The 17,848-nt window shown below is 34.5% G+C and overlaps 1 protein-coding gene across 4 annotated transcripts in view; it reads right to left on the reverse strand.

The window, feature by feature from the left end:
• The window catches only part of LOC128162697 (octopamine receptor beta-2R-like), a 44,696-nt gene extending 27,513 nt beyond the window's left edge, over positions 1-17,183 (reverse strand). The window contains exons 1-2 of one of the 4 annotated variants that reach the window (XM_052825971.1): positions 16,984-17,183; positions 3,885-4,048 (exon numbers count right to left, since the gene is read on the reverse strand). The gene's annotated coding sequence lies outside the window, so the exon portion shown is untranslated. Of the gene's footprint in view, positions 1-3,884; positions 4,049-9,478; positions 9,596-16,733 lie in introns of those variants that run through there. The other 3 variants (XM_052825970.1, XM_052825974.1, XM_052825972.1) reach the window with 3 other exon arrangements.
• Between the last annotated feature and the right edge of the window lie 665 nt (positions 17,184-17,848).

The following is a 17,848-nucleotide window of genomic DNA, read 5'->3' on the forward strand; positions in this document are numbered from 1 at the left end:
TTTCATAAGAATTTCAATCCACTTTCAAAGAAACCCGGAAGTAATGCAATTTTTTAGGACAAACAAAAGAAACGAGAAACGTAAAAAAAAAAAACAGATGGAATTGTGACATTTTGATTTTCCTCTTATCCGTTGTAGTGCAATGCTGTTCATTTGCAATTTGTAAGTAGGAAATGACCTTGGCCACAAAATCTAAATAAAGTTGTAAAAGAATCCATGTCGCGATGGATTATCGATATAAATAAGATCTCTCATTTCCTCCACGTTTTTTGTTTTGACGATCTGTTACACAGTCCATTGCCAGAAGACCGATAGTTCCCAGTTCCTAGTAGCAATATCTGTTTGCATATTCATTAAGATAGATGCACATATTGCGTGGTACGTGTAGATGAATGCATTGACAAGTTGACAGTATAGCTAATAAATTAATTATTTACTCATATTTCATATGAATCTGTTTCTGAATATATTATATACTACTCAAATTTTCGTAAAGGCAACTGAGCATTGGTTCTAACTTATCATTGACATCAGACAAGTGAGGTGTATGTTTTGAGCGGAAGATGTACTAAATAGGTTTAATTAGTAAGCAAAATTGCAAACACACTGTGGTGTCCGGGCGATACAGTTACTGATACGTGACTTACGATTGGTGGTTTGCCATATATAAGTTAATTAAGACATATAACCTCATTTTGAATAAGAAGGGGAGCCTACAATTAATCATACAGGGTATGACAATTCTGTACCAGGTCTGACTCAGAATTTCAATTAATTATATAATCTAGTATTATAATGATTAGAAAACAAAACTAAAAAACAGAATTCTTGTCAATTCAGAGAGAAATATAAATACGTCTAAATTTGGTGAGAAAAAATAAACCAGAAAACTTAAGAACTTATAGGTTATTATAATACTGGAATGGGTTTTTATTAAAAATCAAATTAATTAAACTTAAATATGAAAAATATTTCTGGGTGTTTACTTCTTAATTAGTATGTTAGACAAAAAGAATATGCACGTGACAGGTGGCATTCTTCTTAAATCTATAGTGGGTGCAGACTATGTATATATTGTGTAATGTATCAGCATCATTCTTATGCTAGACAAAAAAAAAACCACCCCCCAAAAGAAAACAATCATAACTCAACAATGATCTAATCTCTTTGTGAGTTTCAGGATGGTGAATTGAAATAACAGGATTCCAAGTCTTGCCAAAGTTTCTCCATTTCACTCTCCGCCTAGTGTTTTAAGTGCTTCACTCTTTGATGCTGAAACCGAACCCACCTACTCCGCCATTGTTCTCCTGGTTTTATCGGAAAATCTAATGCAGCTAGGAACGCGCCAATTTATTTAGTCTGATAATAAAAGCCCAAAAGGACATTCTATTATCGGGCATTCGCCATTTCTGCAGAAGGGGAGTTTCACATGATATTTTCAAAACAATGCTGGAACTTTTTAATATTCTACTGAGTGTTCGCCGGTTTCTGTTTGGAGACCAATCTATATAATAACCCTACAATGTCCGGTAGAGGCAACGGTTGCTCTACAATAAACAAAGCCCTTCGATTTTTGGTCACTGATTATATTTGCTGAGCTCGGACTTTTTCCCGGTGATTTATAATTTATCTAATTGACGGCGACCATAAAACCCAGTTTTATTAAAGTCCAAAAAGCTGGCCTGCCATATTGTCCATTTATTGCAGGGATCAGGGATCTATTTTATAGGCTATAAATCCCAGGACCTTTGGTAATAGAGGCTAAAGCTATCTAGTCCTTTTAGAGAGCTCTCTCTCTCTCTCTCTCTCTCTCTCTCTCTCTCTCTCTCATCATGTCTCTTTGGTTGCACTGTCCTTTACAAAAATTAACACTTGTTATTTAAAAATATTTACTATGTGCAAAACAGGTATTTATTTACTGTTTGTTACCAGGACTTCGGCTAATGCACACAATAGGATATTGTAACAAGTAAACCACAATTTCCGACCGAATCGCGCCTTGCACTGAATGAATTTTAGTTCCTAATCAAGGATTGGAGAATGATATACAACAGCACGGTGTTATAAGTTATGATAATATCACACCATTACACCTGCATTGTGTGAGGGTCACTGGAACAATCAGGAGGTCTCCATACAAATGAATACTTTCTGCAATTAAATGACAGTTAATTTCAAGTGCATAATATTTCTTGCAGATTTAACATGAATATCATTGACTTTTTTATTTCGCGACAACAAAATTTCGCCGTTTAAGAGTCAATACATTGGTATGAAAACGATCATGCATATCTTCCTTGTTGCAATCGTTTGCAACCAAAAAGATATCACTGTCGCAGATTTTAAAAATGTTTCTTTTGCAGAAAAAAATGGTTTACAAGAGATGAGATTTGGAGTCATTGTTTGTTTCTTATAGTGGTCAATTTTGATTTAATTTGTTTATAAACGTTTATACCAGGTGAAAAAAAATAAGACCACGTAATCATAATATTTATCCATTATAATGATAGTCTTATATTTAAAGTGGCAATGAGACAATAACCACAGTTGTTTGAATATGTACATTTGTAATGAGATATCATTTCATATATTCATAAGAATTTAGGATGCCTGAGTGTTTATTAGATGTAAAACTTCTGATTTGTTAATCAAATAAAATCCCACAAGTAAAAGATCTAATATTATCTTATAATCTATCTAGTTACTACCATCTGCCGATGAACTGAACGAATCTACATTATTAAATTCATATAAGCCTATATATTGATCCGTCATTAAAGGTTCACTCAGCACGAGTCAAGAGGAATACGTGCAGCACGAAGATATTTTTTTTTGCACAGGACTTTATCGCAGCCCTTTTAACATCATCAGTTATCTTCCGTGAGTGGAACTCTTTTAACGAAATGCATCAGTTATCTCCCCTGGGTGCGGATGCAGCACTCCCTCTACCTCCTATGATTTTGATTAATTTGAAAAGATTTCTCGGTGAATTACTCTTCATCGTGTCTGGGATATTTTTAATTTACATTATCTATTTATATACTGATTTGATGCGTTTGTTTTTAAGCATTATTAGACGTCTTTAGAATTAGTATTAAATAGATTACACGATTGAACCGACACTAAGTAGGAGCTGTCAGTTCCGTTCTTATCGTTTCATGCACTTTCCTTAATAATAATAATAAAAAGACGGGCAATTTGTAATTTTATAAACAAGCAATAGCAAATTCTTGAAAAATGGATTCAAGTCACGTAATTTGCAAGATGTTTTTGTTGATAATGGAGAAAATTCGAAAGGTTCATTAATTTTGAATCAATTTTTGATTATTTACATGTGTTGCAGTGTTTATTGCAGCTAAAATTTCGTAAACTTAATATTTTTTATGAATTTTGAGATAATGTGAGAGTCGAAGAAAACAAATGTTCAATGTTGACGGAAATCTGTTCATTCTTGCTTATGTAACGTTACATACAATGAAAAGTGAAATACGCGGAAAGAAGTCTTCAGCAAAATTCACAAAAACCACAAATCTGATATCGAACAGAAAGATAATCTGACACCAATTTGCTTCAAAATAAAATGAAGCGATTTCAAAGAGTGGCATTGCAACATATAGCTAGAATATTGCAACAAGCAGTTAATCATTTTTTATCATCGAAGAATATCTTTTAAGACTTTAAAAAAATATTTATTTATTTTTTCCGTTAAGTTCATGAGAAATAAACAATTATGAAATAATACCGATATTGTTTTATCTTTCTTTGAATGAATTCACATGAAACGTTTCATTGAGTTGAAACACGTGTAGATATACATGACTCTATTATTGCTAAACATTTGAAACTATATATTTGTTTTGGTGACCGTACATTAAATTACTTACTAAGCGTGGCTGGGGGGTGTCCTAATGAAGATTCCTCTGAATATCCCCCAATTCAATCTCCAGGCTTTGGTCAAAGAGAAAAATGACACCGCCGATGTTGCGAAACCCCACACTACTTAATTAATGAACGTATGGCGATGACGTCACATCAACGGTCAGTAACCCTGTAACAGACAAAATAAAAAAAAAGTAATATTGATTATCAGACCCCTTTTAATTGTTTGGCAAAGGTTTTATGCTTGTGGTCCGTGAGAGAAAAAAAATTAATGGGATAGATTGAGGCTATTCTAAAGAGTAAACATAATTTGCAGTAATTAGTAATTGTTCATTAAATATAAAACCCGCCGTGCTTCGGGTTCTCGTCCATGTATAGAGCGACACATCGCACCTATTGTTTAAAGATAGATGACTTTAAACTTCCGTCATTGTGTTCTTCTAGATGTGTTCCGGGAGATTTTTTTTAAATGTTTGAAGTTTTGAAAGATAAAATCATCGGCGCAAAAAAAGAAATATCCAGATATGGAACAGACACTGTTGTTTTACAATACCATGACCACACTTATCAGCAGTCTGCTTACGACATTTTATCCGCAGTTCTCTTGGTACCCATTGACACCCACAGACTGGAATTGTCTCGATCGTTCAATCAACCCAAATGTAGCTGAACGTTGACTGAATGACCTGATGACGTCATTCCGTCATGCGTCTTGCAAAACCTTTCACAGTGGACATATAGAACCATTTTAACAGGAGCTCGGACTTTGGGTAGTTGGTGTCAGACAGCAATGTGACGTAGACCTGTCTATTTCATTGAAGGCCAATCAGCCATTGCTCTTTGAAATCAACAAGATTTGTCTGGCTTTTGAGCTAGGACTACGCAATCGGTGTATATTTCGCTTGAAACCAGCGTCATTTTAACTTGTTTTGACGCAAGAAATAGATAGTAACGTTCTACTGAAAGTCCAAGGTCTTGTTAAAATGGTTCTACTGCTTGAATGGCAGTTTGATCACAAGCATGAAACACAACTCTAAGGATTAGAAATCTACCTCTACTTAATCCGTATTGGAAATATGGAAGAGAAGCTTTGTATAATATAGCAGGCACGTTGCATCGCGATTTTCAAAGCGGAGGGACACACAAAAAATGGAGGGTCCGTTTGACTTAGACATTTATTTTTTATATAACATGTTGCTACGTGCCTGTAAAGTTCGCCAAAGTTCAACATATTACGCTGTAGCAAGTTTTAAACTCAAAAGTTTCCCATAACCATTCTGATATTCAGGTTTTAAGAGACATCCATGTTTATCTTTTAAAATGCTGTGAATTAAGATTAAAAGAAGGCCGAGCAGATACCATTCTCGATATCCAGCAATATGAGGTCGTAAATAATTTCACATCAAATATTTTTCCCGAATTATTGGTACATGTTCATGTACGTTTAGGCCTTAAATTGATATTTAAGTGTTTGACAAAGAAGGAAATCGAGTATTATTTTCCATTGCAAACAAATCATGACGTTAATGGTTGTTTTTGTCGTAAAGAGCGGTAAATTACGAATATGAGTTTAAGTCGTCGATAATTGAGACAATATGTGATACTCATAAGACAATTCAGCGGGTTCACATAATTATGAAACTATGGTCGTTCCCAGGTTATAAAAGCTAGCCATGTGATGCTGTTGAATAAGTTCACATATTGAAACAACGGGAATTCGATGATATGACAACTATAGCCATGTGATAAAAAGAATCGGAATTGCGACACCAGGACTGCGTTCAAGATCGTACAACAGCTTTCCTAGTCGTTAGGTCGTAGATATCTAGGTCGATCGGTTTAAGACCGCTAGGTTAGCCATTAGGTCTCAATTTTTGAAGTTGGAAATATTCAACTAAAGACCTATTACATCGACATAATTTGTTAATTTCAAGCGGAATTATACATGTTAAAATTCATTATAACTTAAAGGATGAACAAAATATCAGTAAGTAAATAGATTTCATGTTTGTTACAAAGTGGTAACTAAGGTGGCCATCTTGAATTTGATGCTTAGCAAAAAATATATAGGCTACGCATATCTACGTAGCGGCTAGGCTAGCTTACCGTTCAACTTCGTCGCCTTACGTACATGATTGTAGCAGCTACGGTCTTGAACGCAGCCCTGAGATCAAGCATCGGTAATGTTACCATTGTACATCGTTATATCACAATGTGGAGTGTCTGCTGTCAATTGCAATACGGAGATTCAGAAAAGGGACACCGAAAAAAAGCTGCTTCGGACACACAATGTACATGAATACGAGTGATGTCCACGGAAAGAGGGGAACCACTGTTTATAGAATTGTATTTAGAACTGAAGTTAATTAACAAAGAGAACTAGCAATATGACTGTGACAGAAGATAAAGATGACCCACCAACAATAGATTTATCTAATATGCAATACTAATTTTGCTACAAATCAATTTTTAAAAAAGATACATGAGCTTACAGTTCCCCACTAAAAGAACAATAAAATACGCTCCAAAATGCCAGCCATTTTATCCCAAATAAGTCAAGGGTCAAGATCATAAATTATATATGACTTACTACAAGGTTGATACAAAAATTAAGACTACGTATACACAATAAAATCAACTTCGGCGAAGAATTGGCATACCAATGGATTAACATCAGCTAGTCACACTCGCACGCACACAATTTTATTACATTAATGCATTGGTTATATGACAGTATATAAATAGTGCCTGTTTGGGAGGGTAACAGTTGAAATTGACACCCCGAGGAAACCATTGTCAACCGACGCGAAGCGGAGGTTGACAATGGTTTTCCAGGGGTGTCAATTTCAACTGTTACCCTTCCAAACAGGCATTATTTATTTTATTATACTGAATATCTAAATTTTAGAAAAATTTTTGCTGCTTCTATATAGAAATGACGTGAATTTTACGGCTAACCGTACGCGCACAATTTTGGCGCATGTAACAATTCGTTGTGTTACCCGTTGCTAAGTATGTTGCTAACGCTGAGGGTAATAGAACGGATTATCAACTGCGTCTAAACCAATCAGATTTCAGTATTTAACATGAAAGTATAATAAAACGAAATGGCTTACGTTAGCTCCACACAGCTCAAATGTTTTACTTAAATGTATATGAATCCAGAAATAATATTTTTTCCAAACCTTACATAGTAATCTTTTTTTTTCAAATCTTTGAATAATTTGATTATGGATGTAAAAATAATGCCTCTTCAATAATTTCTAAGGAGTTTATGGTGATTACGTGAATTTACAAACTCTGCAAAAATGATATCGAAGAATGAAGGAATAATGTGAAAAAAAACTTGGGAAACTGTTAATCATTTTACAAAAAGCACATCCCCTCAACTGATTCGAGCCAAACCTTTCAGATGGATTAAACATTTTCAAGAGGATAGGAGAAGGCATACGGCGACGAAAGAACGGGATGTCCAAAAAAACTGTGACTTGGGAATATGACATCAATGACGTGAAAAACAAGACAATTAAACGCTAAAAGACAAATCACATAATTCCTGAGACCTGTACAGCAGATAGGGCGCTTTCGAACATTTGTATATGGTGTTTCTCAGGGTTTTGAGACATGGAGCCAAAGGAGAAAAACTTCGAATAACTTTAAATTTTAGCATCGTGCGTTTTGGCGTAAAGGAGGCAACCTTAAATTTTTAAATATGTTTTAGCCATTCACTATTATGTAGTAAGAAACAAAAAAATCCTTTATTTCAACTTTGAAATTTTATCCCCCCCCCCCCCTTTTTTTTATAATCTTGTACAAAGCTCTTCTTCTCAAGGAGTCTAAAAATGGCCACGATCAACTAGCCCTCTTAAATGAAATGCGGAATTTGCACCGAACTTGTATGAAAATGCAATGTGAGTTTATCTTTTGTATATTAAATGAAATAACAAAAATATAAAATGCACTGCCGTTGACCGAGTAGTATTTGATCAATGACGTCAGCCCATAAACACTTCCAATTTGTTTACGTTTGACATAATTATAACATCTGCAAGGAGAACTTTGTCTCTTCCGTAGTTTATGAAATGTTACGGTAACTACTTACTTAATAGGCTGTTCTGTTTAAATTTAGGATGAATTTTGTCATATAAATGTTTAACTGCAAACAAAATATTTATCTATCAACATCAAACAGAGAACATACAACATCTATACAAGGAAACAGCTGTGCATCGTATGTTCACCATGCATCGAAATGTTTTAGAATAAACATTGTCCTCAATATCACTGAAATACTAAATGTATTTATCCGTTTTATAAAATATAAATATATACTTGAGTCATATAAATAAAACTTCGCGTAATCCAAAAAAGATGTACTTATAGGTTTGTTATGCATATTAAATTAAATCGGTTTAAAATTATTATTGTCTTTCTATATCAGTATCATGACAATAATGTATCACTTTTAAAAATGATATTGCACTTGGGTCATACAGATAAAACTGCACGATTAGAATTCCGTTGTACTCGATTATTAATATTTTCTAACTTCGGCTTTTCTTCCTCATTTTTTAGGACAACGGTTCATCTAGGACGACTTAGTGGCAATTATAAATCTCCTCAGGGAACAATAGGGAAGGATGCTCGAATCTTGTTTCCGCGCTGAAGAGAATCATACGACTATTGACCGATACAGCAACTTCAAAACAACAGCAAAATGCACAAACACTTAAACAGTATGACTACTTAAATAGTAGGAATAACTTATATAGAGATATTTAAGTTGCAAATATGTGTAATAACAAGAATAACAACCCTGCATATTACGGCATAAAAACTGACGTAAATAAAAAATAACATACGACGAAAAACCCCTTTAAAATTATTAAATGAAATCAAAACAAGAAAGCGTGAAAAAAGTTGAAGCAACGGCAACAAAACAAGAAAGTTGTTACAATGATCGAATGACTCAGAAACCTACAAAACCACAACATAACAACAACAACAAAAACAAAAACAATTAACCCAACAGTAAATATAAAACAAATCAAGAGTATAGTAAAAAAAAAAACAGTTGTCGAAAATAAGGAATAAATCAATGACAATCAAACCTGAACAAACAGTTATGTATCTACATGAAGCAAGGAAACAACACGTAATGACAACAGCATGCAGCATCATATTTAACGCTGTAAAGCAACTTACATTTACTTGTAAGTTCACACGATGAAAGGTCCATGTATCATGCACCCCATATTCCGGCTGAGACGGGTACATAGAATACCTGGTTGTACTGTAGTCACAACAGCATATGTTAATATGACTCCCTAACCCCGACCGTGGTCTTATATCAGTTAAACAAGGATAAAAACCGAACCTGTTTAGTAACCTATTCTGCAACCAGAGTCTTAGAGGATAGGGAGAGACGAGAGACGAGGACATAACACGACAGAAAACCAATACAGATGATGATTCTTAATACATCAAACTGTAACCCGATGTGTATATGTGGGCACTGCGTCCCTCCATATATCAATAATATCATTTTCAAAACCAAATGAATAATAATTTTTTGTTGGTCGTTTTAAAATGTACATACCATCTCCATACTTGAAAGCTAAGTCCTTGGTTTAAACTCGCGGAAATAACAACACGTCATATCCAGAATGAACGGAGGGAATTCTTGTCAAAAACAGCTGTTATGTGCCGTGCGATTGACAATAATAATTGCAGGTCTATGCAGTTTCTGATTCATTCACGTAAATTTGAACCCCATGTGAACTTTACTTAATGTTTACAAGAAAACGTGGGCGATTGCGTCAAAGTAGCAGTAAATTGTTCTTTTTTTCCTCGTTCGTTAAAACAATGAAATTTATTTAAATTACTTATTCAGTTACAAATGTTTAACATTATTTTCTGTGTGCTTGTTTTTTTCACTTGCAAATTTGCTCGCCGCTCTTAAAAATTAAGACTCAATTTGGACATCTGTTAAAAAAAAGCGATGGGAAGTGACGCCTGATGGACACTTTTAATTCAATTTCAATTTTGCGTATTCTCGCCCTATTAGATCTAAAATGCACCAACACATCGTTTTACATTTACAGATGGTAAATACTAGAATTACAGGACGCATAATATTTGTGTAATGTAACATTTATACAAATGCCGCTGGGTTTTATTTCATTTTATTTACAACTTCAATCCCAAACCGAATTCCGCCTTTGCGCTGCCTAGAACTAACCGTAAGCTCCGCGGTCCTAGCTAGGCTTATCAAAAATAGATGATACAGACGATCATTGACAATATTGAGAAAATTAACGGGGGTCTTTATTTACATTGAAGCACGAAGGTAAAATCAAATACACCGGGATTGTTTATGGTTCATAAACACAGTCGTAAAGCATGGGCGGTTTGCGATAAGGACACTCTCAACAACCTTCAGTGTATACTCAGACATCATTGAAAGTCTCTTGAAGGAATATATTTATGTATATGAATTTACATCTAAATTTTTAAAAAAAGCATTTCATATTTATGCATAGCAGGTCCGGTTTCGTGTACCTGCGGAACAATCTTGCGGTAAATATATACAATGTTCATGTTTAGTTTTAAAATAAGGATAATTAAATTGTGCGAATTTAAATTTGGGCTTTTGTAGTTTAACATGACACCAGCACTGATTTATGGCGTAGACAGAAGGACAAGTTATAGGTGAACTACATTTACTTGAATATAGATGAGAAATGGCCTAAGCGGTAGTGGTAGAACATTTCACTTTGTTGGGGGTTTTTTTTCACTACCGTTACGTGACTTCCAATTCAAACATTTTTTTTAAAATAAGACTGACTGTTCAGAGTATATAATCGCACCATGTAAGAATAACAATGTGAGAGTAAAATAATATATATATATATATATATATATATAGTAGGTACATTGTACATGCATTAAATTATTGGAGTCCAGAATTATTAACTACATGTAGGTCAATGGTTTACATTAAGCAAGTACTAAATTTATCAATCTCACGGAAGAGCAACATCAAGTGTAATACACTGCTAATTCTAAATTTAATTCTTCCTGTTCCAAAAAGTCAAGAAAGGTCGCTGAAAATGAGGACACTGTTTAGATAAATGTAATTTTGTAGATTTACTTTGTTTTAATATCTTTAACTTACAAAAAAAAAATACACCATTCAACATGAACTTATTATTTATCATAGGTGTTTAAATACATATGCAGATTGAGCATTTTCCCGGAACCATGCGTTATAATGCGTTTGAGGACAGAATTAAATTGCCAAATGTCAAATTCTTAATAAAATTATTTTTTCTTTTGTATGTTAAAAGAAAGAAATCATGTTCATGGATATGCATACGAAATTGTTTGAAACTGATAAGATCGTGATCGAACTAGTTTAGAAAGTTGTATGAAAACAAATGCCTTTCTTCGAAAATATTACAAATAGAACTCCTACAGCGTATAATTATATGTGTGTAGTGTATACTTGAGCGATACGAGTACACAAGTACTGTGCATAATCATGACCCTTATTGCATTAGATAAACGAACCAAGGTGGGTTATTTTTCTAATTATAAAATATGTTTTTCTAACTTTAAGACGATGTCAAAGACAATGAATCTCACGCACTGTGTGTCAAAACACTACACGAAGAGAGCAACAGTTGTGAGATCGTCAAAACATGACAGAGACCCTCAAGTTAATTCAATAGCGATGATACATCATCTCATTAACTAATGTACAGTGGGGTAATCAATTGGAGGCGGGATTCCACGAATCTGTTTCACGTTAGAGTCTTCAGAAGTTGTGACTTATTGTAAAGGAAGGCTCGTAAAATGTCTGCGGGATCATTAATTAATTTTGGCGAGTTTTTGTATTACATAACATGCCGAAAAATGGCGAGAACTGAATTCGTCAATAATATCAAACACTACACTTGCAATGAATATAAATTCAAGGAGTTCTGAGAATACAATAGGTAGAAAAACATTTATATTTTATAAATGTATTTCTTTGTATAAATCTCGTTTCACTCAAAACAAGGAAACAGTGATTTTTATCAGTAAAGGCGACATATACTCGATCAGTATAAAAATGGAATATTATGGAAAATGGGGTTACAGTGTATATTTTTTTCACGTTCTACTAACATGTCAAGTTTGAAGTCTGGCCAAATGGATTACACGTAGTTTGGTCAAGAAATCGATAACTGGTTTGCGTCTAATGATTTGTACCGTTACAAATTGGCTTAATTAATGAACACGAAGTTGACGTATCGTCTGTATGGGGAACTCATATTGCATGATTATTATCACAAAGAAGACCCCGCAATAACACATGAAATAGGTGTGTATTATATTCTTAATGTGAAGGTCACATAGAGGGTTGATAATCATTGTTGACAACAGCTGTATTTTTAGGGGCATATGCCGAATTTTTCACCTCTCGCTTAAGATAACAATTTGAAGCATGTTTAAACTTCCTTTTTTATTTTCAATGTAAGCGGTAATTCCCATCGTTTTTAAAATACTCAATCTCAATTTCAAACAAGTTCCGCTGTTTGAGAAGCTGATACTAAATTTTACCTCTAGATACCCCTTTTAGCGCAAATAAAGAGCAAGAAGAGCGAACGAGAGAGAGAGAGAGAGAGAGAGAGAGAGAGAGAGAGAGAGAGAGAGAGAGAGAGAGAGAGAGAGAGAGAGAGAGAGAGAGAGAGAGAGTACGAATGTATACACGTATTATATTGACTGCAAACATAACACCAATCCTTAATCTTGATATCACTTTCCAATATATCAGTCGATGCTTCGACGCATCAAGTTCGCCAATTCTATGAATCATTTACAACTTAAGAGAAAATATGGAGCAGTCAATCAGAAAATGGAACGAAAATTTATGTATTTCATTGGCAATTGATGATCCGAACTGGTGCGTTTTAAAAAATGATACGAGCGTCGAGTAGAAACATGAATAAGCACTATATAAGAACACCTCGTGTTGAACACGAAAGGAAAGTGAATAAAAATTTAGATTTCATCGCTTATTTATGGCATAAATAAAATTACAATGGCATCTAAAGGTCTGATGAATGTATTCGCTATTGGAGTGAAACTGGCGATTTTAGCGCTTATTAAGCTAATAAAAAAGGGGAAAAAAGAGAAAACAAAGATAAAAGGACATGTCTACCGCACGTCGGGTATTTTACAATGCTCTAATTACAGTGTACAAGTTCAAAATATGTGACCATGGGTTTTCCATCGTATCTATTAAGATATCATGGTAAAACCACAAGAATTACGAAGAAAATGGGTTGTTTAGAGTGTTTGGTGAATGTATCTGATCGTCCATGTACCTTCGTATTTTTAACTTGGGTTAGCAGTGGATCTCCAACTCAATCAGGTAACAGAAGCTCTGACAAAAAAATGACGCTAATAAAACAATCGAATACCTCTATAACATCAGCAGAATGTCAGATTACTACACAGAAGCTTCAATAATGCAGACGAGGGCAGGTTTTTAACACAATAGAGAGCACACTACAATGCATTTTGTTGTTTTAATGGAAAGGTCGTTATGTGCGCAGATGTGTTCAAACCGGAAACTGCACCACAACAATTCCAGCAATCTGAGACGCAGGTTCGACAACTCATGAATAAGAAATACTGTATATGTACATGGCCAACAATAAAATGGACGGAAATTCATCAATTATTTTACATGTACACGCAGGAGTGGTATAATAACGTGTTTGTTGTTGTTGTTGTTTTTTTTTTCTTTTTTTTTTTTTTTTTAATTAACAGTTGAAAACGGGAGACAAATCTTACACTGTGGGAAATCTTTCTATTAATCTTAAATTGGGGTTAAAAGGTTTTCTACTTATTGTGAATCGCAAATTGACGGGAAAAGACAATGTTATCTGTGAACACAAATTAACAAAGGTATATAATAAAGTGAAGCCCCTTATGTACAGGCAACTGTTACCTCTAATGAAAGATACATTTATCTATAACATATATGATTTTAGAGATGCAACTTAATTTTAAAGACTTATCAAAAAATTAAACTATTGATTACGAACAGATTAAGAAATATATCTTTATAAGCTAAACACATTCTATAATAGATTAAAAGTTTTGCCTACAAAAAGGGGGATATTTCTGAATAAAAAGAATTGAGTAATACAGGTTTGATGATTTATATATTTGTTCATAACCCATTTCATGGCTTTAAAACCGTTATACACGCGCCACTTAAAGCAATACAAGAATTAGAATCCTTGAAACCCTCTATTACAAGGAGAGAGAAAAAGTCGAGAGTTATGTCTGGAATCCTAGAACTTGCCATTGAATTGAGAATAAACAATAGAAACACATGGTTGTCTCATCAGTAGTCTTAATGTGATAAGTGTTTTAACGAAACGCTAAACACGCCAGACTATAGCGCCTATAGATATCAAGCACTCCAAATAATGTTCTCTCATTTAGAAAATGTGGGTTTTGCGATTAGTTTGGAAACAAGGCCGTCCTGTGTGTGACATTGCCATTAAACTTAACATCTGAACCAACAATCGTACATCCTCGGAAATCATCGTTCATGATTGCAGACGCTTACGTGTACTAGCGTATTATAAATGGTCAGTACCGAGCATATGCAAGACTAGGTTTTCGACTACGCATGCTATACTTCGAGGTTGTTTTTTCGCAAGATGACCGTGAGTTCAAGCTGATTGCAGAAATCCATTTGCCAAATTAAATAATTTTATTTGGCGCAAGCACGCGTATTCGTATTTATGTTTAGTTAAGAAAACGAGCAAGTTTCCATAAATTGCATTGCCCAACATGTTACTGTATTATTTTGATATTCTCTTGGCTAAATATTACCTCCTTCTGAATATTGAAGTATGCCGGAAGCCCCATCAAATTTGTTTGCGACTGTTTTATCGTCGTTTACTGATTTTATCAAAATAGATATACAAGCAGTGGCTCAATTTAGTTTAACGAAATGGAACCCGGTAAACGAATTTTTAACAAGGAGCTGCATAAAATTCCACATAATGTCAAAGTGTTAAATTTTCGGTTAACTTTTCAACCGACGTTACGCATTTCGCTGTCCTTCTTTGTTTTAGTTATTTTTTTACATTTACCAACTGTCTGACTATTGTTGTTTTGTAAGCATGAGACGTTGAGTAGCTGCCCTCTTTACAAAAAAGGAATACTATCATATACATCTTCATGCATCCATGAAGGGGTTTTGAATAAGTATTTATAACATCAACTTGCAAGTTATGTGTGTGTGTGGGGGGGGGGAGAACAGAATTTATCGACGGAATTGGAGCATTTCATCAGTTTTATTTGTAAATGCACGTGCGCACGTCATTTTTAAAAATGTCAAGAACATCTAATATATACCGGTATCTCTCTGCACCGATCTGCATTTCTTAGAAAATCTAATAATAAGGGACCTTGAGCATTTAAAAGATTTTTTGAGGAGAACTTGGTAAATAGAAGAAATCTTAAAGTCATATAAGTGTATGAAATGCATACTTTTATACCAATAATATACATGTACTCTTAAGCATCTGCAGAGTGACCAAAAAATGCCCTTGAAGTGGTAATTGAAGAAAACAGAACACTTACAGCAATTTACAGTGCAGTAACTAGTGTTCAAGATATGCAACATTTTCATTTAAGTCATGCTTTCTAAAAGTCTATTTTCCGAGGCCTATTTTCCAGGAATTTTGCTATGTGAATTTGACACCCCCCCCCCCCCACGACTTCCCCCCTTCTAGATCCGCGCCTGATATTGAACTACATCGAAAGAGGGCTGGATGAATTTTTCTTAGAATATATTAATCTCTCAGCTCTGTATAGAGACGATTATTCGGAACCTAAAATATATGATTTTTTGTTACTAAATAATAGTTTAATACAGCCATTAAAAATAACCATATCTTAAAAAATCAAAGATATAGATATGATGGTTAGTTTGTTGACCATGAAGCATCGCCTTGCCGGGGTAAAATTTCTACCTATCATAAACTCTGCCTCAATTAGTATAAGAAAACAGATCGTTGACAGAGGACCACTGTTTAAATAAAATTTAACTCCCGTCCTCCCTCGTTTGACTTAAGCTGTCATTAAATGTCAATAAAATGGCGGAAGGTCGGGACACTGGTGCTCTAGGAGTTAGTACCAGAGACTTAACAATCATTGTCCTCGGCCACGGACCGGCTAATCTTGTGGGGCAGTATTTCACCGCATGACACAGGGGAGGCGATGACCCGAAATGAAGACTCTCGTGATTGTACCAGATACAGACATTGTGAAGGTCTACATCTCTATTTTAATTGTGAAACGTAGTCCAGATGAGTAAAATGATGTAATGAAATATGCAATCACTTGTGCAATAAAAACATATTAAATATAAATTCCGCTTTGGAGATCAGGGGTGTAGGTTATAGGTCGGGGGTGGGGGGGGGGGGGGGCGTGGGGGGGGGGGGGGTACTAAATGAAGGACACAGGAACATACATATACACATGTATGCACAGAAATCATCTACCTAGGTATTTCAATATCATTTTGATTTATCCTTATCCCATCTTATTATGAATGTTTCAAAATGTTCATACAGAGAGAGAGAGAGATAGAGAGAGAGAGAGAGAGAGAGATTGGGTGTAGTCAAAACATACTACATTTGTATGCAGATAAGCAGTGTGACATAATAAGACACTTTTTTTCATTCTTCGTATGGGTCTAAATAACCAACCCGACCAGGTAAATAGTTGATGTCTGCGAGGAGGGGGTGGTATGGAGAACTAACAAAATAAAGTACCTGTTGAGTATATTTTCCGGATGATTAAAATCCTATCACTCAAATATAATATCAATAGTTCTTAATCCTCAAGAGAACACCACTTGCGAAACAAATTAAAATCCCAAACATGTGGCACACTTTTTAAAAATAGCCGTGCTCGTAAATCACTTACTGTATTTCACTGATTGAAAATGGCAGCCAAAGTTAACATTCTATCTTCAAAACATTACTGAAGAATGTGGGACGTGTTTCCGTAATATGCACATACCGGGCTCGTCACAATCGCCGCTTCTCAAGTACTGCCCTCCATGTTTCTCGGGCAGAAAAAGAGAGAAAATCTGTCCCCGACTCACGTACAGTGCCTTGTGTACAATATAACTTCCGTTTGCGATATTTAAATGCCACTTGGGTTGAATGCAGAAAATTTCAGAGAAGTACAAACAATAACAAAAAAGTGTAAAGATTCCAACTGGTTTGCTCTTCAATATTCGTGTCAAACCATGTGTGTTTAATGAATTTAAAATGACACAATTCACTCCGAGATTTCTGGGTCGTACGTGAGTGATAATAGTAGGTTTTTAGACAAGACAGGCAAATCGCTTTAGTTTCTGAAAATTGTGTGAGTCACCAAACGTTAAAAATATAGTTATATTTTTCAAAATGGGATGCTTTTATGTGAGGTGTATTTGCGCGGCACACACTTTAAGTGAAATACTAGTAATGAAGAGAGTAATCTAAAAAATAAGTTTAATCAATCAATATCTTCTATCTAGAATTATTATCGAAGATTGATACCTGATAATCATCGATAAAACAGTATGGATTATAATGCATAAAATTACAAAAACATAAATCGTTATTAAAGATATGAAATGGATGTCCCATTTTTAATTACTGCTCTAATTTAAAAACTTTTACAGATATTTAATGAAGACGTTATCCTCCGAGAATTTACAAACTTAAAAACAAATTGTAAGACAACGCGCATTCGTCATAAAGCCATTCGTCATGGTTTTTCGTGTACATAAACATTAAAGTACACTGTATATGTGAAACATAAATTTCACTTACAACCAACAAATCCATTTTCAAATTGATAACACAGACAAAAAATAACAAAAACAAAAAAAAGC

This window comes from Crassostrea angulata, chromosome 9 (assembly GCF_025612915.1).
Source record: "Crassostrea angulata isolate pt1a10 chromosome 9, ASM2561291v2, whole genome shotgun sequence".
Taxonomy (NCBI): domain Eukaryota; kingdom Metazoa; phylum Mollusca; class Bivalvia; order Ostreida; family Ostreidae; genus Magallana; species Magallana angulata.